The sequence below is a fragment of the Magnolia sinica genome, chromosome 19 (genome assembly GCF_029962835.1).
Source record: "Magnolia sinica isolate HGM2019 chromosome 19, MsV1, whole genome shotgun sequence".
Lineage (NCBI taxonomy): Eukaryota > Viridiplantae > Streptophyta > Magnoliopsida > Magnoliales > Magnoliaceae > Magnolia > Magnolia sinica.
In genome coordinates, this window is record NC_080591.1 from 64,523,875 (window position 1) to 64,549,201 (window position 25,327).

At 42.4% G+C, this 25,327-nt stretch overlaps 1 protein-coding gene across 2 annotated transcripts in view; it reads right to left on the minus strand.

Annotated features, from left to right (window-relative positions):
• The window catches only part of LOC131234452 (histone deacetylase 8), a 41,804-nt gene that overhangs the window by 15,215 nt on the left and 1,262 nt on the right, over positions 1–25,327 (minus strand). The window lies entirely within an intron of this gene.

Genomic DNA, 25,327 nt, shown 5'->3' on the forward strand with positions numbered 1-25,327 from the left:
GGAGTTGAGATATGGGGGCAGCCATGCGCTCTACCTTGGAGTCTCTAAAAAGATCTTCTTGACCTCGTTTCAACAATAAACGAATGTATTTCGATTGGGGGAGATCTCATTCAATAATTAACAAAGAAAATAGAAGAACATTCATCATTATAGATCTCATTAATTATGAGTTTCAATTACATCCTCGCGTTTCCCTTGATTCTGAAACAAAGTACAATGAATCTGTGCAATCAAAAAAAGGATAACCAATTCAATAGCTATTTTGGCAACATTTCGGTGTATTTGGTGTCCATTAGAGTGATAGAGGGGTTGTGCGGGTCTAAGGTCCTTTGCTTCTAGCCTACACTCGAGAGGTATATGCATCGAAAATCGAACTACGAAGGGAACCCACAAAACTGCAAAGCACAAGGCTGTGGAGGCCTTTTATTGCGCGAGCATGCAGCACATCCCTGTACTCACGCAACAGCACTATTCACGTGAAACACTATTCATGCGCAATACTATTCACTCATTTTCTCTCTCTCTTTTTTGATCTCTCCTTGCTCCTTACACTTCTCTACAACTTCTCATGATGCAAATGAGAGGAGGAGGGGGTATTTATAGGCTTCCACACATGTGAAACGTCAATTTATGTGCCACGGGCCCTATTCTATGCAACAGCACTATTCCGGTGCAACACTATTCCCGTGCAACACTATTCACGAACAACAATTTTCCCGCGCAACAGATTTTCCAGAGAAGGATGATAGAGAGAGGGCTGTGCAATGGGAGAATGCAGCGCAATGGGAGATCCAAGGAGATAGAGGGCCGCGAAATGGGCAAACTTGGATCCTTGATGCGCAAGAAACCAATCTCCTATCGACTCGTGCATTTTTTGTGCCCCAACAGACCTTTCACAAGCATCTTTGTCAAAGCCTCCACAGCAATAAAAAATAAAAAGTGGGATAGCGGGTCACCTTGTTCAAGATCTGTTGAGCTTTTAAAAAAGCCCTTAGGGGATCCAATGAGCAAGATTGAAAAGTGCACCGAGCCCACACATTAGTCAGCCAATCTATTTTCTAGGCTCAGGCCAGAAACGCTACTTTTCACTGAGTTGGCTGATAGACTAGAAACAATCTCAAAGCATTTAAGAAGTTTAACTGTTATGTCTATGTAACTCATGTGCTTTTCTCACTCTCACACACATACATGTAATTCTTGTGTTGACTGTAATAAATAATTAAATACCTTAGAACTCAAACAACAAAGTCAAATTCAATGGACAGACTAAATGTAGGACTGCCTATCTTTATGTGGAGGATCATATGATTTTTCATCCTTGCCAACTCATTCAAGTCAACTCAAACTCAGTGCAGACTGGTTTACCCCAAGTTAAAAAAGAAAATTGATAATTTCCCTTAATTTAAATAGATCAACAAACAAACTGAAGTACCATGCGCATGGTTGTTTGACTCAAGTATCTCGGACTGACTCATCTAGTCCTGAGTCAAGTTGCAAATTGGCCGAGTCACCATCCATTCTCAATATTCACTCATGTTAGATGGGGATTAGGTGGGATGGAATTGCATTTGGTCCCATGCAAATTCCATCCGGCGTTTGGGGAGGACGAGATGGGTTGAGATTGGTGGGATGGAATTGCATTTGGTCGCATGTGGGATTTTAGTGGATTTTGAAATCCACTACACACGTGGGCCCCACATTGATGCATGTGTTTTGTCCATGTCGTTCATCCATATGCGCTCTTTACACGTGGCATTCTAGTTATATACATGTACAAGTGACCGACATCCATTGCGAATTTGGTTGGTTGATTACAATTCCATGGTCCACCAAACGGGATTTTACTTAATCCAATGTTTTTCCCATGGCAAGAATTTTATTCCAAACATGGGAATTGGATGGCCCAAATACCATGGTATTTCCAAACATGTAATCATTGTGCAATAATGGTATTAATCCCATCTAATACAATTCTATACCATTTAATCCCACGAACCAAAAAGGCCCTCGTGATGCCGAGCAGGAGTGGACTCAACTGAGTCTAAGTCAACTTGGACAAGTCACATCCAACTCAGACGAGCAGTCAATCCATGCTTAGTGATAGTGGGTTGGGCAGGTATGGACCCGCCCATCACAAACAAGCCTGACTTGCAAAACACAACCAAGCTGGCTACTTGGCTAGTGGGATGATGATGCAGGACATGAAAAATTAAATATGATATGGAAGATTTCAGGCTTAGATCCTACCAATTCAGAAACAATCACACAAATTCCACGTCCCACATGAAAATCCAAACATTCAATTAAAAAGGGGAATCTATGTGGGTCCAAGTCAACACAGGCTAGGACTGGACCAATAAAAATTATAAACCAAACGATGTCAAAGGGAAATAAAATCAACTACTCGTGCATAAAAATTAGTCCCTAATTCAAGGGATTTCCTAATTTCAATTTAAGGAACCCTAAGGTGAAAAAAAGGGGCAAATCAATTAGGAATCATGTAATCTAGGGTTAGGATTCATGAAAAACGGCTATGAGAGGATAAAAGAGGATAAAAACCTGAGCCAAAAGATGATCCCACGTGTAGACAGCAACAATGGCCCAGACGGACGTGCGCGTGATCCCGTCCGCACGTATGTGGGGCCCACTATTCAGAAAAAGGCCACCTTGGCCCTAGTCGGCCAAGGATGGACTCCAAAACCTCCAAATCTCAGCTCGATCCGATGTACGGTTTGTGCGTGGTGCTCCGCCGAAGTTTCAGCTCGCCTGCAGGCCGAAATCTGGAAACCTGCTGTAATGAAGAAATCTGATGCAATAAAAGGACAAATTTAAAGTACGGATGGTGGGGGAAGACGGAAAAAAAGATTATGGAAGATGGGGGTGAATTGGGATCGATATGGCTTCGCACCACGGTATTTAGCCCTTCGAAAAGGGAGGGCTTCACACCCACTTTTGAATTCTTCCACAACTCACGAACAGAGCAGAAAAATAAAGCAGGAATTTTTTATTAACTTCAATGAATCAAACGAACTACAAGGGGTGCCTATTTATAGGGAAAATCCTATACCCCAAAACTCGCACCTGTGCGCAACCTATTACTTAGCGATAAAGTAAACTAAAATAAAAATCAAACAGAGAAATCTAAAGTGTTCACAATGTTCTAAATAATAACAATAAGCAAAACCTAAAATATGAAATCAATCCGACGAGTGGGCCACAATCATGAGATCCCATGATGGGCTTTTCTTGACTATCGGGCCCACTTTTTTGAACCAAAACTTGTCTTCTAGGTAGGAGGCCCTCCCTGGACGTCGTCATCGAGCTAGATCGATGGTGGGGTCCTCCTTCTGCTTACGTACGTGCGTAGGGGTGATGGTGTGCGGGTGTGCGTGTGCACGATGTCCTCATCAACTCTCCCCAGCTGTGAAGATTTCGCCACTGGTGAAATAAAACTCCTGAACCGCTCTAGGATGTCGGGATCAAGTCTCTGAAGTTCCTCCTCAGTGAGCCACGCGCTGTCCGAAGCTAGGCGTGACTCCATTTAACTAGGTATTTCTGAAACCCGCCATCCGACATGGAAATTATCTCATGATCCAAGATATCCTCTATTTCCTCTCTGAGTGTGTGAAGGCTAGGTATGGGAGCGGAGGCTGGGATGAAAGGTCGAGAAGAGGCCATAGATCAAAGGGTAAGGTTGGGACATCAGGATGGGTGGGCAAAGGGCCGAACAAAGTATCAGTGGGTCCCTGAAAAGCAACAAGATCCTCCACATTGAATGTGGAACTAATTCCTATGAAAAGTGGAAGATCTACCTCATACGCATTGAGACCATTTCGCTTTATAATTTTAAAGGGCCCAGCACTACGCGCGTGTAACTTACGAATGGCCCCTGGAGGGTACCGCTCGAGCCTGATACGGACCATCACAGAGTCCCCAATATTGAAATCTTTGAAACGTCCATGTAGGTCTGCAGAAAATTTGTAATGCTCATTACTAGTAGTGATCTTTCGCCTGATTTCTTGATGCAATGAATGTATGTGATGCGCAAAAGACTCTGTAGACTCTAATGGCCTATGGGACAATGACATGGGGATAAGATTAATAGGTTTCCTAGGCTTATAACCAGTAACGACTTCAAAAGGACTTAGACCTGTGGACCTATTGACAAAACTATTGTATGCAAACTCGGCTATGGGTAGTACGGCGTCCCATGTCCTAGTATGCTCCCCCACTAAGCATCGAAGTAAACTCCCTAGGCTCGTATTAACCATCTCAGTCTGGCCATCGGTCTGAAGGTGGTAGGCAGAAGAAAACTGGAGCCTAGTATTCATCATGTGCCATAGTATCTTCCAAAAGTAACTCATGAATCTCACGTCACGGTCAGACACTATGGTTTTTGGTAACCCATGCAGTTTGACAACCTCACTAAAGAACAGCTTGGCAACATGAGAAGCGTCGAAGGTCTTAGAACAAGAAATGAAGTGGGCCATTTTAGAGAAACGGTCCACGACAACGAATATGGAGTCATGCTTTTGAATAGTCTTGGGAAGTCCAAGCATGAAGTCCATACTGATGTCCTGCCAAGGGATGAATGAGACTGGCAAAGGTGTATATAATCCTGTATTCTGTTTCCTCTGCTTTGCCAGTTGACAAGTATGGCATTGCCCTATAATTTTGGTCACGTCCCGCTTGAGGCTTGGCCAATGAAATTTATCCTCCACTAGGGCAATGGTCTTGTCACGACTGAAATGACCTGCAACCCCCCCTGAATGTAACTCCCAGACAAGAAAATCGCGAAGGGAGGTGCGTGGTATGCACGAGCGGTCACTCCTAAACAAATATCCGTCCAAAATCAAATACTCACTGTTAGCTCCTGATGAACTCTCTAATAAAGACATATACACAACCCCAAAATCTGGACACTCAGAATACTCTTCTTTGATGCGCTCAAGGCCCGTAACTTCAACGTCCATGGAGTTGAGTAATGCGACTCGACGACTCAACGCGTTGGCAGGCTTATTCTCTACACCGACCTTGTGCTTAAGCATAAAAGTGTACTCTTGAAGGAATTGAACCCACTTAGCGTGCCTGGGGCTTAATTTCTTTTGAAAGTTCAAGTATCTTAAGGCCTCGTGATCTGAGAACAAGACGAATTCTTGCGAAAACAGGTAATGTCGCTAATGGCGTAGTGATTGCACTATTGCGGAGAATTCCTTGTCATAGGTGGAATATCTTTGCTTCGCCTCATTCAGTTTCTCACTAAAAAAGGCGACAGGGTGCCCCTCCTAGCTAAGTACTCCTCCTATGCCGACTCCTAACGCGTCACATGCGACTTGAAAAGCTTTTGAAAAATCTGGAAGTCGCGTAACTGGAGCTTCGGTCATCTTAACATTTATCTCCTTGAAGGCCTTCGAGGTGGCTTTTGTCCATTGAGACTCTCCCTTTTTTATGCAGTTCGTGATAGGAGCCACAATGGAACTGAAGCCTCGAAGGGACCGCCTATAAAAAGTGGCTAAGCCATGAAAGCTGCGCACCTCATAAATATTGCAGGGTTCAGGCCAATTAACGATGGCCTTGACCTTCTCGGGATCTGTCGATACGCCCTTAGCTGACACAATAAAACCTAAGAAGATCACACTACTAGACAAAAACGCGCACTTCTTTAGGTTGGCGTAAACTTCTCAGCCCTAAGGATCCCACAAACCTACCTCAAATGGTTGAGGTGTTGCTCCTTAGTAATGCATAAATCAAGATATCATCAAAGTATACGACCAGGAACTTCCCCATGAAGGGTCTCAACACTTGGGTCATCACACGCATGAAAGTGCTTGGGGCATTAGTTAACCCAAAACGCATAACTAGCCACTCATATAGCTCATCCTTCGTCTTGAAGGCCGTCTTCCACTCATCACCAGGGTGTATACGGATTTGGTGATACCCACTTTTGAGGTCGATTTTTGAGAAGATAGTAGCATTAGCCATCATATCTAGCATGTCATCAAGACGTGGTATGGGAAATCGATACTTGATTGTGATTTTGTTGATGGCCCTACTATCAACACACATCCTCCATGTGTCATCCTTCTTAGGTGTAAGAAGGGCGGGCACGGCACACAGACTCATGCTCTCTCGAATGAAACCCTTCTCTAGGAGTTCATCAATCTGCCTCTTCAACTCAGCGTGCTCCTTCGGATTCATTCTGTAATGTGGGAGGTTTGGTAGAGTTGCCCCAGGGATTCAATCAATGGCATACTGTATATCCCTCATAGGGGGAAGCTCATTCAGTATATCATCAGGAAAAACATCACGAAACTCATGTACTACTTGAATGGCCTCAGTAGGTAACTCTACGCTAGTCTCTGGTACACTCTCCCTAGCCACAAGGGCGTATATCATCGAGTCCGCCTCCGTCTCTCGCTCAAAGTCTTTGGCATTCAAAATATGGAACGGTTTGGACTTGGACTTGGAATTCGACTCCTTCACTTCTTTTGGGCCGCTCACACCACTCTGTGTGGTGAACTCTTTTCCAGTTGTATTCTTGGGTGACAGAGGATTTAGCTTGACTTTCTTGCCCTCAAACCAGAATGTACACACATTTGAACAACCAAATATGGTAACATCCCTCTTATAGAGCCACGGCCATCCCAAAATGACATGGCCCACATCCATAGGAACAACATCACACCAAATTGTGTCTTTATAAGATCTGAATTGAATAGGGACAAGACAGCGATGCGAGACTGGAATGGATGTTTCATTAACCCAGGAGACTCTATAGGGCTGAGGATGGGCTTCCAGCTTCAAGCCCAAATGACTCACAGTGCTAGTCGATGCCACGTTGGCACAACTACCACTATCCACGATCATCTTACAACTCTTTTCCCCACATTTTGCATAAGTGTAGAAGATCGTGTTGCGGCGCCAGTCATCAGTGTTCTTAACTTGAGCCAGGGCGCAACGCACAATTGCGAGGGTCATAGACTCTTGTGCTCCCTCTTCCTCATCACTAGGGGTTCCGACTGGCTCATATTCCTCCTCCTCACTATCACTCTCTGGGGGCACTACTTCTACTTGCCCATCAATAAGTAATACTTTGGTGCCCTCTCTCGTGCCGCACTAGTGAGCAAAATGACCAAACCCCTGACAACTAAAACACCTAGTGGCCCCACTTCCATGTGAACTAGACTCGACAATCTCTTTACCCTTATCACCCTTAGGTCTGGGCTGAACATTAGGGGAAGGTTTATTTTGGAATCCCGTGTTAGGTTTAGCCCCAGAGGGGTTGGCCTTAGTACCGGATTCGCGAAAGTCAAACCGCCTTCCCATAGATGCTTTAAGGTATTGCTCGACATCTAACACTACTTGGTACAACTGTTCGATAGTGTCTATGTCTTTGGCGAGCAATTCTCTCCTAATGTCAGGACGGAAGCCCGTTTTAAAATGAGCAAGGGTGAGTACGGGGTCCTTATCAACCTCACAGCAGGTCGAGTACTCTTCGAATTTCTCAATATAGTCAGCAACACTCATGGAACCCTGTCGAAGAGACTGCCACTCCTCAATCAACCACATGCGATAAGAGAAAGGGAGGTACTTCTCTTTCAGCGTTTCTTTCATTTCTCCTCAATGGACTATTGGGAGTTCCCTCACTCTTTCTTTTTTTCGCTCAACCGTTGCCCAAAACCTCTATGCTTGACCCACAAGCTTCATCTTGGCGAATCGGACTCGTCGAGCATCCAACATATTATACCACTCAAAATAGCGGTCCATATCCACCAACCAATCTAAAAAAGCTTTAGGGTCTAAGTGGCTATCAAACGTAGGGGCATCTATCCTAACTCCCTTGAGGAGTTGTGCATCTGGGTCATATTGATCATGATGTCCCTCACGGGGTGGGTGCACAGGTACGCGCCCATGACCAGCTCCTTGGCCGCCTCCATTCCTTGGTCTAACCTCCTGACCAACTGCCTGAGATTGGGCATCCTCCCCAGTGGTGGGGTTTGCCCTGAAGGAAGCCTCTATTTCTTCGAGGCGTTTATCTATATGTTGTTCCAAATGCTTATTCAAGGACTCAACTTACTGGGCTAACTTGGCCACCGTTTCTTGTAGTTGCTCTATGTTTAGTGTGGGGTGCAAACCGAAACCGCGACCCGTACGTGTGGGCATACACTGACTTGCTCAACCTAAGGACCTGCTATGACAACTATATGCGTCTAAAAACTAAATGACCCTACGAGACTCTATATGAAGGAGACTACACACTGTTACTAAAATTCAGCTATATATGATGGACTGAATGCATGAAGGACTCAAACAAACTAAACCCTAAATATGTGGTGAATTCCCCTACAAGAACCCTAGGCTTTGATACCAAATTTGATGCAGGACATGGAAAATTAAATATGATATGCAAGATTTCAGGCTTAGATCCTACTAATTCAGAAACAATCACACAAATTCCACGTCCCACATGAAAATCCAAACATTCAATTAAAAAAGGGAATCTATGCGGGTCCAAGCCAACACAGGCTAGGACTGGACCAATTAAAATTATAAACCAAACGATGTCAAAGGGAAATAAAATCAACTACTCATGCATAAAAATCACTCCCTAATCCAAGGGATTCCCTAATTTCAATTCAAGGAACCCTAAGGTGATAAAAATAGGCAAATCAATTAGGAATCATGTAATCTAGGGTTAGGATTCATGAAAAACGGTTATGAGAGTATAAAAGAGGATAAAAACCTTAGCCAAAAGATGATCCCCTGTGTGGACAGCAACAATGGCCTAGACGGACGTGCGTGTGATCCCGTCCGCACATGTGTGGGGCACACTATTCAGAAAAAGGTCACCTTGGCCCTGGTCGGCTAGGGATGAACTCCAAAACTCCAAAATCTCAGCTCGATCCGATGTACGGTTTGTGCGTGGTGCTCCGCCGAAGTTTCAGCTTGCCTGCAGGCAAAATCTGAAAACCTGCTGTAATGAAGAAATCTGATGCAACAAAAGGACAAATTTGAAGTATGGATGGTGGGGGAAGATGGAAAAAAGATGATGGAAGATGGGGGTGAATTGGGATGGATGTGGCTTCGCACCACGGTATTTAGCCCTTCGAAAAGGGAGGGCTTCGCACCCACTTTTGAATTCTTCCACAACTCACGAAGAAAGCAGAAAAATAAAGCAGGAATTTTTTATTAACTTCAATGAATCAAACAAACTACAAGGGGTGCCTATTTATAGGGAAAATCCTATACCCCAAAACTCGCACTATGTACGCAACCTATTACTTGGCGATAAAGTAAACTAAAATAAAAATCAAACTGAGAAATCTAAAGCGTTCACAATGTTCTAAATAATAACAATAAGCAAAACATAAAATATGAAATCAATCCGACGAGTGGGTTACAATCATGAGATCCCATGATGGGCTTTTCTTGACTATCGGGCCCACTTTTCTGAACCAAAACTTGTCTTCTAGCTAGGAGGCCCTCCCTAAATGTCATCGAGCCAGATCGATGGTGGGGTCCTCCTTCTGCGTACGTACGCGTAGGGGTGGTGGTGTGCGGGCGTGCGTGTGCACGATGTCCTCATCAGATGAGGTGGGTTAGGTTGGCCTTGGTAGTTTGGCAAGTGGGCCAATCTATGTTCAAGCATCAATTAGCTCACTTACATAGCTAATCATATTAAGCTGCATTTTCCATGGAGATCAACAATCATCACGGTACCATTTCTAACTGATCCAGAATGTTCATTAGGTCGAACCTATTGTTGATGGGCGATGGACTAAAAACACATTGTCGATCATTTTCTATTGCTATTGCATAAGACCATTATCAATACTATGCTTTTAGCCATCCATTTACTGTAGGTACAGTTAGGTGGGCCACGAGCAAGTGAGAGGAGAAAATAAAATGGCACATGCCAAAGTGGCAATGATACATGAAGGCCATCCATCCAACATGTCAATCAGATGTGACATGTTGGATGGATGGCAAAAATCATCCTAACCCAACACTTAACAGGGACACAACACAAGGAACAGTGTGAGAGGGGACGCCCACCTTTGATTTACACAGGGCCCACCTGAATTTTGAAACAGACTGATCTTTCATCTAGACCTGATGAAAGGTCTGAATACCCTCAATTTCATATACACGGCACAGTGGGTCTTTTTTTTTCTTTTTTTTTTTTTACTTGCATAGGCTCCCTAATAGCTGGGTTAACTAAGGGAGTAGTCTCCAGACCCTAAACCGTAAAATAAAATTTCTGTACAAAATTAATGAAAATAAACAAAGTAAACACAAAGTGAAGTAACAAGCGTATACAAAGGAAACACGGAACTATTACCACCATAGAGTTTAGCATAATAGAGTATGAGACTTACTATGAATAAGTCCTTAGGTTCAAGCCTACAACTAAGTATCGTCTTTGCTCTTTGTTAGGGTCCATTGTTGCTTTTGCGTATTTAAGCATATAACCCCTAAACTAGGTGTGCTTGTTAATATAAGGTCTCATCTTCGCTGCCAAGAGTTTCAAGGTTCACTGTCGTTACCCACTTTTCATGTCTCAATTCACGGGCTCTAGCAAAACCTTTCGGCAGGTCACTATGGCCTTATGGTAGAAAAGCTTGCTAAGGCTTGGGTGCAATTATGCATAAAATACATAAGAAAAAACAGCTAAGGATAAACATTGTATTATAAAGCAAACTAAACAATACATATCTGCAATGCTATCCCCTTCGAACTAGAAAGAGATTAGCCGACCATACCTCAAATCTTCTTAAACAAGAAATATCTCTCGTCTTTCACCTTCATCTACCTTACATAACTACAAACTATCTCTTATATAGACTTCGGACTTCAAATTTTACAAACCAAAATGAAATAACATATAAGATTACAAGGCTAACGTGTCCTGTCATGATGGAGTTGTGCAGAGCCTTTGTAATTTTTTATTCTAAGGTTATAGCTTCATCTGTCGTGCTTGATCAGAAGATACTGTTTAGCTTCGTCTGAGAAAGTCTAGGGCGACCATGACATTGCCTAAAAAGCCATCAGTCAATCCAAAAGACCCGAACATAATTATAGAAGGAAAACAATTCCCCTGCAACCATCAAGATAGAGTCGAATTCCAAAATCAAATATCCAAGCTCCTTAGCCTTTATCCTATAAGAGATTCGTCAAGGCCTCACAATTCGCCGGCATTCTTTGTTGAAAATCACGCCGAGATCCTAAGAGGAGAACGTAGAATGGTAATCGATTACAGAGAACTCAATAAAAACTACGAAGATGACTCTTACAAAATCCCAGACAAAGATAACCTCATCCAACTTATCGAAGATAGAACTTGGTTCAGCAAATTCGACTGCAAATCAAGATTCTGGCAAGTTAAGATGAAAGAAGACTGATGGGGACATCAGAAGACCTACTCAGATGTACCAGAGACGGAGACGACCACCCACATCAATGCAGCTTTCTTTGTAGACAGGAGACGAGTTCCATATAGGGCCCGTCGGGCCATTTTGAAGACCCCACATGCAGTGGACGTGCACTAGGAAGACCCCACTTTGGGATGATGCATGTGGGTTGCTTAGGAGATTATTTTAATCATATAATTTCTATTTTGTGTCAATCCAACCGTTGGATCTTGTCGATCAGGCCACCGGGCCACCAGATCTTTTAGATTTGGGCCCCTTGGATTCTGATCTTGCTTTCTTTATGTTTTTTGTTATTTTTAGGAGTTATTTGATGGTTGAGATTGAAAATATATATTTTAGTTTTCTTATTTTTGGTAATGGGCCACTTCACTTAAGTGAGCAGCATTGTTGTAATTATGCTGGATTTAATTCTGAATTTTTAATTATAAAAGCACAAAGAGGGTGGAGTTCCAACTCTAGTGGAGATTTAAGAAGAAAAGAAGAAGAGAGAAACTCTTTTGTGTGAAGGAATTTTCCTAATTGTTTTATAGGGTTAAAAAAATTTAAAAAAAATAATTAAAAAAAAATAAAAAATAAAAAAAGCCTGCCTTCCGATTGAATTGTGGAAGAGTACAAGCTTATTTTGTGGTGGATTCCAAGGTACATCCTTCCTCTTCCTCTTCTTCGAAAGGTATTCTTCATCTTACATCCTTCCTCTCTCTTCTTCGAAAGGTATCCTTCTTCTCTTATCTTCCTCTTTTCCCTTCTGTTATAACCTTTTAAACCCTAGATCTTCAATTTATTTTATTTTTCAATTTTTAAAAACTCTAATTCCAAAATCTCCAATTCCCATGAACCCTAATTTTCCTAATTTCAAATTTTTCCCTTTCCTAACCCTAATCATAAAACCTACAAATCTGTCCATTGAGTGTAGAACGTGCCTATGCTAAATTGGAAGTTCTATCCTTCCATCAGTCCTAGTTTTAATTGATTTATGTGATTTCTTAGCATGCGGGCATGTGATTTAGGTTAAATCATATTTTATTTCCTATTGTTTACTCTTAATTAATTGGTAGGTTAGAATCTTTTGTTAATTGAATTACTTTATGGACTCTTTCATAATCTCCATGTTGCATACTAGCATTAAATCATGCTAGTCGTTCCTCACCCTCAGCCCTATCGAGTCTCATGGGTTGATGCATCTTCAATTCTGCTTTCTCAGCGTTGTCCTATTCCCATCCACTTTTGTTCCTATACGGACACGTTGTGTTGTGATGTTTTGCCTATGGATATAGGCCACATCATTTTGGGCAGACCTTGGTTATAAGATATAGACGCGACACTATTCGGTCGCTCGAATACGTGTTCATTTCTGTATGGAGGCAAAAGGATTGTCTTGAAGTCTCTCCCACCCAAAAGCATCCCTAAAGAGGAGGACGTCAAGACATGATGTGACGAAACTCCAGCTTAAGTCTCTTCCTATAGTTAATGCCAAAGAGTCTGAAAAAGAGACTAAAACTGATTTGGCGTTGTATGCACACGTGGAAAGTGAGGTCACACCTAAGATTATTATGGAGATGTCACCTGAGGCATCTTACACCCAAGGTTAGTGTAGAGTTACCATCTGCGGTGAGTCCGGTATTGGAGCAGTCTAGTGTTGTTTTTCCAGATGACATACCGGATGAGCTTATACCCATGCGAGACATTCACACATTAACTCTACCAAACCTTCATCATAGTCAAATGATTCCTGGGGACGAAGTGGATTTGGAAAGACAAGTAGATGAGCCTAGGACCCCTGTAGATTGCATACCCATGTATGTGTTCCATAGGCCTTCCGAGTCTGCACACGCATCCACACAACATATGCATTACTTGCATGTGGAGATTAGAAAAGGAATCAATACAAGTAATGAAAAATACAAAATGATTGCTTACTCACGCCATAAGTTTAAAGAGTTTGTTATGGGTGATGGAGTCATGATTAAAATATGTCCAAAAATGTTTCCGTAGAGAACCATAAAAAAATTACAAGCCCGTAACACTGGACCATATAAAATCTTGAAAAGACTGGGTTCGAATGCTTACTCGATGGATCTTCCACCTAACATGGGTATCAGTTCCACATTTAATGTGGAAGATCTTGTACCATTTCATGGTCATTCCCCTAACCCTCACATGAACTTTAATGATGATACCCCGGACCTGTCACAAAACACATAGCCATTACCTGACCCCTCTTCTCAACCTTTACCATCCATACCTAGGGCTGAAAGTTGGGCGGGTTCAACCCGACCGACCCGTGACCGACCCCACATTGGGTTGGGCTTGGGCAAGATGTATCGGGTTTGGTCTCGGTCTTGGGCCATATAAACACCAACCCGATAAAACTTGGGTTGGGCTCAGGTTGCCGGACCCAACCCAAACCCGATCAATATATAAGTTCCTTATAAAATAATTATAATTGAGTGCAGATCATCTATGTCGAAGGCACAATAAATTCTAATCTTGTCGGGTTTCATTGGTACATGTTGTTTCCAATTACTCAAGCTAACAAGATACGTCAGATTTCTCCCCCAAATAGATTGCTTGATAAACCATATGACTTTTAAAAGTGTAGTTGTCTTATATTTTAGCTTATTTGTTTAGAAAAAATGAACTTCTTCACGATAAATAACTACATATATAATTAATAAAACTATAAGTACAAAAAAAAAAAGATATGTATTGAAAATATAATAGACTAATGTAATAATGAAAATATTAGCTTATATTTACCTGATCAACCCGGCCAACCCGACCAAGCCCGCTTGGGTTGGGCTTGGGTTAAGAATTCCCAACCCGAGCTTGGGTTAGGTTGGGTTAGGGTTGAGGTATAGGAACCTTGGGTTGGGCTAGGGTTGAGCACCAACCCAACTCAACCCGCCCGACTTTCAGCCCTATCCGTACCATCCATACCTATAAGAAGAGAAGAGATGGAGGATATCTTAAATGAAGAAGCGGTTTCCACACGACATGGCGGTTACCAGGAGTACCTTGTCAACTAGAAGGGGAGACCAAAATCAGACAGTATGTGGATCACAGAGGCAAAACTTCAACAACGAGGCCCGAATCTCCTAGAACATCACTGCAGCTTTATTTCGCCAGAGGCGAAATCTCCTCGGCCGAGGGGAATTGATGGGAACATCGGAGGACCTACTCGAATGTACCAGAGATGGAGACGACCACCCACATCAATGCAATTTTCTTTGTGGATGGGAGACAAATTCCAGATGGGGCCCGTCGAGCCATTTTGAAGACCCCACATGCATTAGACGTGCATCAGGAAGACCCCACTTTGGGATGATGCATGTGGGCTACTTAGGAGATCATTTTAGTCATATAATTTCTATTTCGTGTCGATCCGACCGTTGGATCTTATCGATCAGGCCATCGGTCCACCAGATCTTTTAGATCTTGGCCCCTTGGACTCTGATCTTGCTTTCTTTATGTTTTTTGTTATTTTTAGGAGTTATTTGATGGTTGAGATTGATAATATATGTTTAAATTTTCTTATTTTTGATAATGGGCCACTTCACTTAAGTGAGCGGCATAGTTGTAATTATGCTAGATTTAATTCCGAATTTTTAATTATAAAAGCACAAAGGGGGTGGAGTTCTAAACCTAGTGGAGATTTAAGAAGAAAAGAAGAAGAGAGAAGCTTTCTTGTGTGCAGGAATTTTCCTAATTGTTTTATAGGGTTAAAAAATAAAAAATAAAAATAAAAAACCTGCCTTCCAATTAAATTGTGGAAGGGTACAAGCTTATTTTGTGGTGGATTCCAAGGTACATCCTTCATCTTCCTCTTCTTAGAAAGGTATTCTTCGTCTTACATCCTTTCTCTCTTCTTCAAAAGGTATCCTTCTTCTTCTCGTCTTCCTCTTTTCCCTTATGTTATAACCTTCTAAACCTTAAAGCTTCAATTTCTTATTTTTCCCAATTTTTAAAAACTCTAATTCCAAAATCTCCAATTCCCATGAACCCTAATTTTCCTAATTTCAGATTTTTCCCTTTCCTAACCCTAATCATAAAACCTACAAATCTGTCTATTGAGTGTGGAACGTACCTATACTAAATTGGAAGTTTTATCCTTCCATCGGTCCTAGTTTTAATTGATTTATGTGATTTCTTAGCATGTGGACATGTGATTTAGGTTAAATCATATTTTATTTCCTATTGTTTACTCTTAATTAATTGGTAGGTTAGCATCTTTTGTTAATTGAATTACTTTATGGACTCTTTCATAATCTCCACGTTGCATGCTAGCATTAAATCATGTGTCCTGCATCAAAGACTCCATTAAATGGACATCCTCCAGCGTCCCCCAAGGAAAGTATGAATGGTTAGTAATGCCTTTCGGATACAAAAACACCCCACAAGTCTTCCAAAGACGAATGGATGACATATTCAGAAAACACCACGAATACTGCCTAGTATGCATAGATGACGTACTAGGAGCCAGCAAGACCGATGAAGAACATATAAGCCATCTCAAAACTATCATCAAAGAATTTAAAGACCACGGCTTAGTAATATCCGAATCGAAAATGAAGCTCATGCAAAATGAAGTCGATTTTTTAGGATTTCATATCAAAGCCGGAAAAATCAAACTCCAAGAACATCTGACAAAAAAACTGCTAGAATTCCCTAATAAGATCGAAAACAGCAAACAACTTCAGTCCTTCCTAGGAATCTTAAACTGTGCTAGAAGCTTTCTAAAGAACATTGCAACATTAACAAAAGGACTAACTAGCAAACTCCAAAAAACCGAAGTACTAATCCATTTAAATGGACTAAATATGACGAAGAAGTCATAACTACGATCAAAGAACAAGTTAAGCAAATCCCCCCTTTAGATCTACCAAACGCCAAAGACTATTTTATAGTAGAAGTAGACACTTCTAATGAACAATGGGGAATAGTCTATTATGCCTTACACTACTAGACATGAGAAAAGAAGCTATGTGGATATAGATCAGGATCCTTTACTAAAGCATAAAATAATTATACAACCCATGAAAAGGAACTCTTAGCTGTAATAAGAGGGCTTCAAAGATATGAAATCTTCCTCTTACCAAAGCTATTCACAGTCATAACCGACTCCACCTATGTAGTCCATTTTAAGGAAAGCAAGCTAAGAGGACTATTATCTCAAAGGCTGATCCATTGGTACGAATACTTAGCACGATTCACTTATATGGCACAGCATAGAAAAGGAAAAGATAATATCATTCCTGAAATCATATCATGAGAAGCAGTTTTTGCCAACACCATCAAGATTACAAATTTTGCTAACATGCTTCTCACAGAAATGGAGCACAGGTTTGGATTCAGAGGCAAAGGAAAACAAACGCGCCCCTGGTAGAGGACGAGGAGAAGCCACTTTTTCAAGTCGGAACTTTGTCAATATATCAAAACTAAGCAGTCTCACCCTCGAAAGAGAACTAGCAAATCGTAGCCGCCAAGCCATAATAGCAGAATCCAGCAATCCAGCCTTCAAAGACGAAATCGTAGCAGCCAGTGATGGCATGATAACATAACTAAGCAGAAATGAAATCTTAGCAGAAAAGGTCGGAAGGCCAATCCTTAAGCATATTACAGATGAGCTAATACCACCTGGAAGGAGGTCCGACTAGATAGTAGCGTTAAATAGAAGACTTGAAGAACCGTACTATCCAGTGTACTCTCAAGAGCACCAGTTCCCCGACCTAACACCATTCCAAGGATGCTACAGCAACGAAGAACTAACCATAGCAGACGCCCTATGGCATAATGCCTTCAAGGGATACATAGTAGACTTCAAGCAGAACATCTTCTCAGTAATTAGATATTGCAAAGAGCTCCGAACTAGGAACGAGTAGCTATCAACTTGGATCAAGCAATCCAACTTACCCTCGCCTGCAAGTTACAGCACCGCGTCACAATCAGCAACCCATCTGGCAATCCTTACATATAGAAGGACACAATTCTCAGTGACCGTCAAAACTCCTCACGATAATACCACACTCTACGAAGAAGTAATGCAAGAAAAGGCTAAAGTAATGCCTCTAGTCAATAATCTGTGTCACGGGGACCTTCAAAACATCTCTCTCATCCAAGGAGTGCTTCCATACCTCCCTATAGGATACATCTTTACAGCAGTTAAAAACAAAGAAGAAGCAGAACTATTAACCAAGCATGGCTTAATAGGTCTCATTCATGTAAGTTCAGTGGACGAAGTCCCCTATCTTCCCAAAGATGTCCGGAAAATCATACGACGAAGCATGAAAGACTTCGCCCCTTTCTTTATTCACCTTTGGGTAATCAGGCCTGAAGAGTATTGCAAAGGCTTCTATCTGATCCGCCTGACTAATAGGGATCACCAAGTAGTACGAGAAACCAAAAACCAGGTGAAGTTGGACTCTCTTGACTTAGCAAAACATCGAGCATTACTGATAAGCGAAATTATCCAGCTTCTCTTAGATGACAGAGAACGATGGTATACTCTATACCATACCGAAGAGTACTCAATCCAAGTAGCCGAAACTTATAACGGCACTCTTGAAAAAAGTAAAGAAGCGCTTATCGAGCTCCGCCTCGAAGCAACTATGCTAGAAACAGGAATACTCAACCTTTTAGACGAAAGCACTAAGCAACGGCTTAGGGTGATCCTCCCTAACATTTTTTAAACATCAGACGGCAAGAACATGAATCTCGAACCAGAAGAGAACCCGTCACATCAACCAGAAGAGAAACGAAAAAGACGACAAAAAATCTGACATTAGTGTCACCAGAAGCTGACTGAGATTCGTAGCAGACCACCAGCCACCTTGAAGCACAAAAAAGTGAGCAGCAACAGTAAAAGCAATCCAATCAAGAGCATTGAAAGACGAAAAAGCAGCAATCCAAAGCAAAAGAACATCCCTAAACAGTATCTTCTGACCAAGCACAACAGACAAAGCTACAGCCTTAGAATAAAAAATTGCAAAGGCTCTGCACGACTCTATCATGACAGGACACGATAGCCTTGTAATCTTATTTGTTATTTCATTTTGGTTTGTAAAATTTGAAGTCCGAAGTCTATATAAGAGATAGTTTTTAGTTATGTAATGCAGAGGAAGGCGAAAGATGAGATATTTCTAGTTTAAGAAGATTTGAGGTATGGTCGGTTAATCTCTTTCTGGTCCGAAGGGGATAGCATTGTAGATATCTATTGTCTAGTTTGCTTTATAATACAATGTTTATTCGTAGTTGTTTTTTCTTATGTATTTTATGCATAATTGCACCCAAGCCTTAGCAAGCTTTGCTACCAGAAGGCCATAGTGACCTGCCGAAAGGTTTTGCTAGAACTCGTGAATTGAGACATGAAAACTGGGTAACAACAGTGAACCTTGAAACTCTTGGCAGCGAATAGTGCTCAACCAATCGAGGGTCAGGCTCGACCGGTCGAGGACCCTGCTCGACTAGTCGAGGTTACGCAAATTCAGTCTGGATTTGGTGCAGACTACGTAAATTTGAGGCGGTTTCGCAAGAGGTGCGAAAGAGAGTTGCCTAAACTATAAATAGAGGTCCCTAAGGCTTTTCTAGGGAATGCAAGAGAGTTTCCTAAAGCTTAACAAGGGTTTGTTAAAGGGTTTAGGGCTATCAAAAAGTGAGAGAGAGGAAGCTTGTGAAAGGGAAGGTTCTGCTCGTAGAGGTGATCTATTGCGCAGTCAACGTCTCAGCGCTTCTATGTCCTCGTGATCGATGAGATCTCTCCGTTTTTCATTATTCTCTTATTGTTCATCCACTCCTGTGTGAGTGAAGAAGGTTTGATCTAAGCGGTGTGTGCTTGTGATCGGTTTTAACGTTCTACTTCATAGTGAATTGTTGCTTTGGACAAGGTCCCGTGTTTTTTTACCTCTTTAAGGGTTTTCCATGTAAAAATCCCTTATGTCGTATGGTTTATACTTTAATTTATTTCATTGCTTTATTATCCCATAATTTTGGTGTTTTTGGGAGGCTAGATCCTAAGGTTTTGTACAACAGCTCCCAACAAAGTGGTATCAGAGAGTTCAGGTTGGTTGAACAGAGTGGAATCGGTTCTGAATTATGGAAGGTGGCTCATCAAGGATAATCAGTCTCAATGGTTCTAACTGGACCATATGGAAGGCTAAGATGGAGGACTTGCTTTATAGCAAGGACTTGTATTCTCCAATTCAAGGCATATCAGCAAAATCAAAGAATATGTTAGATAATGATTGGAAGAAGTTGGACCAGAAGGCAATGGGGTTTATTAGACAATGGCTGGACGATTCCGTATTCCACCATGTGTCTACGGAGACCTCAGTTGCTAGCTTATGGCTGAAATTGCAAGGGTTGTATGAGAGGAAGACAGCCGGCAATAAGATTTTTCTGATAAGACGACTTGTGAATCTCGAGTTCAAATATGGTGGTTCTGTGGCTGAGCACATGAATGAAGTCAGCAATATATTGAACCAGCTCTCCACTATGAAGATGATCCTGGACGATGAATTACAGGCTTTGCTATTGCTTAGCTCTTTGTCTGACAGTTGGGAGAAATTGGTGGTGTCTCTGAGTAATTCCGCGCCAAACGGAAAGGTGTCCATGGAACAAGTAACTAGTTGTCTCTTCAATGAGGAGACAAAGAGGAAGTCTCAGGGGTTTACTCAGCAAGAGGCCCTTATGATATAAGATCGAAGGAGAGGAAAGAACAGAAAGGGCGGAAAGGCCCGAGATAAATCAAGAGGCAAGTCAAGTGTCGGAAAGGATGTTGAATGCTGAAATTGTGGCAAGAAGGGCCACTACAAGCATGAATGCCATAAGAAGAAGAATAACAAGAAAGGAAAAGGAAAAGAGAATGAAGATGAATCAGATTCCACTACGGTCGCTTCAGATGGTGACGTTGTAGTTATTCTTTCAGCATATCATGATGTTTGTCTCACGGCTACGAGTCAGGACACCAACTGGGTAATAGACTCGAGAGCCTTGTTTCATGCGACTCCGCGCAGCGATTTCTTCACAAGCCACATGTCAGGTGACTTTAGGACCATGAAGATGGGTAATTCTGGCATATCGAAGATCGTAGGGGTCAGTGATATTTGTGCGAAGACCGATGTGGGCTGCACATTGGTTCTCATGGATGTGAGGCACATTTCAGACCTTCGCCTCAACTTGATGTCGACGGGAAGGTTGGATGATGATGGCTATGAAAGCCGATTTGTTGGTGGGCGCTGAAAGCTCATAAGGGTTCGTTGATCGCAATCAGAGAAAGAAGTGTTGCAACCTTTATAAGACAAGTGTCAGTATGTGCAAAGGTGGGTTGAATGCAGCGGAAGATTCAGCTATTGACATGTGGCACAAGTGTCTAGGTCACATGAGTGAAAAATGGCTTCAGCTACTAGCAAAGAAGCGGCTCATTACAGACATGACAAGTATACCTCTCAAAACCTGTATTGATTGTTTATTAGGGAAAAAGCATAGAGTTTCGTTTGTTAAATCTGTTTCTCACGTTAATAAAGTGCATGCATTAGATTTAGTTTATTCTGATGTTTGTGGTCCTATGAGGACAAAAACCTTGGGTGGGGCACTGTATTTTGTCACTTTTATAGATGATGCATTTAGGAGGATTTGGGTTTATGCTTTGAAATCCAAGGACGAGGTATTTGGTGTGTTTAAATTATTTCATGCTATGGTCGAGGGAGAGACAGACAGATCATTGAAGTGCATTCGCACTGACAATGGTGGTGAATACTTCGATGACTTTCATGAGTATTGTAATTCCCTGGGTATACGGCATGAACAGACAGTTCCCAAGACCCTCCAACAAAATAGTGTGGCTGAGCGAATGAATCGCACCATTGTAGAGAGAATCAGATGCATGTTATCCCATGCGAAGTTACCCAAGACGTTCTGGAGAGAAGCAGTACAGACGGCAGTGTATTTGATAAACAGGTCTCCATCAGCCCTGTTGAATAGAGTGCTCGAGAAGATGTGGACTGGACAAGATCTATCATACAGTCATCTCAGGGTGTTTGGATGCAAGGCATCCATTCACGTATCAAACAACGAAAGGTCCAAGCTCGATATGAAGATCAGGTAATGTGTGTTCTTGGGGTACGGTGATGAAAAGTTCGGCTACAAATTGTGGGATCCGACTGAGAAGAAGCTCGTCAGGAGTAGAGATGTGGTTTTCTTTGAAGACCAATGTATTGAAGACATTTGTAAGCTAGAAAAGACGCAGCCTAGTTCAGGAGAGCTAGAGGATATGGATCCGATTATTCCTCCCGTGGTGCCTGATGACGGGGGAGTACAGTAAGGTGCAGAGGACGAGGGAGTTCCTAAAGAAAATGAACAGGGGGAGGAGCCCCCACTTAATCCACCTGTTGAGCCACAGGTGAGGAGGTCATCTAGGGACAGACAGTCATCCAAGAGGTACTCGCCGCATAAGTACATTATGCTCACTAATGGGGGAGAGCCAGAAGATTATTCTGAGGCCCTAGCCGACGAGCATAAGGGGGAGTGGTTGAAAGCTATGCAAGAGGAGATAGAATCCTTGCATAAGAACCACACCTATGATATGGTGAAATTGCCTAAGGACAAGAAAGCTCTGAGCAACAAGTGGGTGTTTAGAAAGAAGATTGGGCAGAAGAATTCACAAACGAGGTTCAAGGCCAGACTTGTGATGAAAAGGTTTGGTCAGAGGAAAGGTATAGACTTCGAAGAGATATTCTCACCAATGGTGAAGATGACATCCATACGGGGGTTGCTTGGGTTGGCGGCTAACATAGATATGGAGATAGAGCAGTTAGATGTTAAAACTGCCTTTCTCCATGGTGACCTGGACGAAAAGATCTACATGCACCAACCAAAGGGGTTTGAAGTCAAAGGCAAAGAGCATATGGTGTGTAGGCTAAGGAAGAGCTTGTATGTGCTGAAACAAGCTCCACGGCAATGATACAAGAAGTTCGACTCGTTCATGTTAAAGCATGGATATGACAGAACGAAGTCGGACCACTATGTATTCACGCGCAAGTTCTCAGACGATGATTTCTTAGTTATGTTGTTATACGTTGATGACATGCTCATCATGGGTAAAGACATCAAGAAGATTGACAGGCTAAAACAGGAGTTGGGCAAGTCGTTTGCGATAAAAGACTTGGGCCCGGCTAAACAGATCCTAGGAATGGAGATAACTCGTGACAGAAGCAGCAGAAAGCTTTGGCTGTCACAAGAGCAGTATATTGAGAAAGTCCTAAAGCGATTCAATATGAATGCAGCGAAGCCGGTCAGTACTCCACTGGATGGTCACTGCAGAATGAGCGATAGGCAGTGTCCCAAGACGAAGGCAGAGGTGGATGAGATGTAGAAGATATCAGCAGTAGGAAGTTTGATGTATGTTATGGTGTATACGCGCCCAGACATAGCATATGCAGTTGGTGTTGTCAGCCGGTATCTTACCAATCCTGGCAAAAAACATTGGGCAGCGGTGAAATGGATATTGCGATATCTAAGAGGCTCATCCAGGTTGAGCCTATGTTATGGTGATGGAAAACCTATGTTAGAAGGCTACACAGATGCAGATATGGCAGGTGACATAGACTCCAGGAAGTCTACATTGGAGTTCATATTCACGCTTGCAGGGGGAGCAATCTCTTGGCAGAGCAAGCTACAGAAGGTCATAACATTGTCGACAACGGAGGCCAAGTACATTGCAGTCACAGAGGCATTTAAAGAGATGCTTTGGATGAAGAGGTTCCTACAGGAACTTAGCCCGAAGCAGGCGCAACACACGATCTATTGCGATAGTCAAAGTGCTATACACTTGAGCAATAATCCAAGTCAACACTCCAAGTCGAAGCACATAGAGATTCGGTATCACTGGATCAGGGATACTTTGGAACAGAATGTGTTACAGCTTGAGAAGGTCCACACGAACGATAATGGGTCAGACATGATGACCAAGGCATTACTTAAGGGCAAGTTTGAGGTTTGTAGAAACTTGGCTGGCTTGAAGAAGGTGAATTCCTCCTGAGTCGGAAAGGGAGAGATTCGATGGAATTTTTCCTCCTCAATCCGAGCTGCTCAACCAGTCGAGTGAGCTGCTCGACTAGTCGAGTGGGCCACTCGACCTGTTGAGTGGTGCTCGACTCAAAGTCCAGTGAGTTTTTGATTTTGGAATCCCATAATGCTCAACTAGTCGAGGGTCAGGCTCGACCAGTCAAGTGGGCCGCTCGACCGATCGAGGACCCTGCTCGGCTAGTCGAGGTTACGCAGATTGAGTCCGGATTTTGGTGCGGACTGCGTAAATCTGAGGCGGTTTCGCAAGATGTGCAAAAGAGAGTTGCCTAAACTATAAATAGGGGTCTCTAGGGCTTTTCTAGGGAATGCGAGAGAGTTTCCTAATGCTTTACAAGGGTTTGTTAAAGGGTTTAGGGCTATCAAAAGGTGAGAGAGAGAGAGAGAGAAGAGAGAAAGGAAGCTTGTGGAAGGGAGGGTTCTACTCGTAGAGGTAATTTACTGCGTAGTCGACGTCTCAGCGCTTCTACGTCCTCGTAATCGGTGAGATCTCTCCGTTTTTCATTATTCTTTTATTGTTCATCCACTCCTGCATGAATGAAGAAGGTTTGATCCAAGCGGTGTGTGCTTGTGATTGGTTGTAACGTTCTACTTCATAGTGAATTGTTGCTCTGGATGAGATCCCATAGTATTTTACCTCTTTGAGGTTTTTCCACGTAAAAATCTCTTGTATCGTATAGTTTATGCTTTGATTTATTTCATTGCTTTATTATCCCATAATTCTAGTGTTTTTAGGAGGCTAGATCCGAAGGTTTTGTGCAACGGCTCCCAACAAGGCCATAGTGACCTACTGAAAGGTTTTGCTAGAACCTGTGAATTGAGACATGAAAACTGGGTAATAGCAGTGAACCTTGAAACTCTTGGCAGCGAATATAAGACCTTATATTAGCAAGCACACCTAGTTCAAAGATTATATGCTTAAATGCACGGAAGCAACAGTGGACCTTAACAAAGAGCAAAGACGGTACTTAGCTGCAGGTTTGAACGTAAGGACTTGTTCGTAGTAAGTCTCATTGTCTATTCTGTTAAACTCTACGGTGGTAATAGTGATGTGTTTCCTTTGTATATGCTTAATACTTTACTCTGTGTTTACTTTGTTTATTTTTATTAATTTTATACAGAATTTTTATTTTAGGGTTTAGAGTTTAGGGCCTGGATGCTGCTCCCTTAGTTAACCCAGCTCTTAGGGAGCCTAAGCAAGTAATGGTATCAGAGTCAGGTGTTCTCACTCAATCTATCACTTGAGCTATGGATCAGCGTGTATGACGCGGTGGGTCATACATGCAAAACTCCCTCCCAACTAGTTCCCTATGGTGTGGCCCACCTGTTCACCAATCAGCCTGAGTTTACAGCACTACCCTTAACGTGTGCTGACGCATTCGATGGCCAGGTTGGATTTTATGCATGCATCACGTGGGCACATCTGTTCGGTTCCATCGTAGCCTACAGTTGTGCAGTTACCACTGGAGCGCGCCCCGAATGAAATACTGTGATACTCTGTCAGAGTGTGATGGATGATGCGCAGGCAGTTAGAAATTTACTGAGAAATTGCATACGTGGCATACAAGTAATTCAAACTCAACCGTCCAATTTGTAAGTACCCAGCATTGGGCTGTTCCAAAAACTGGTTTAATTTGAGGAGGTGTGCTCCGGTACTACCGCAAGTTACGGTGACAAGAGGCAGATGTGGAGCCCACGTGGTGTCTATATCAAATCCAACCCGTCCAAAGGATGCATCCCATCAGGTTACTCCTTTTGATAGAAAATCAGCTCAATCGAAAACTCTGGTGGGACACAGTACAGGAAACAATGTAGAAAGG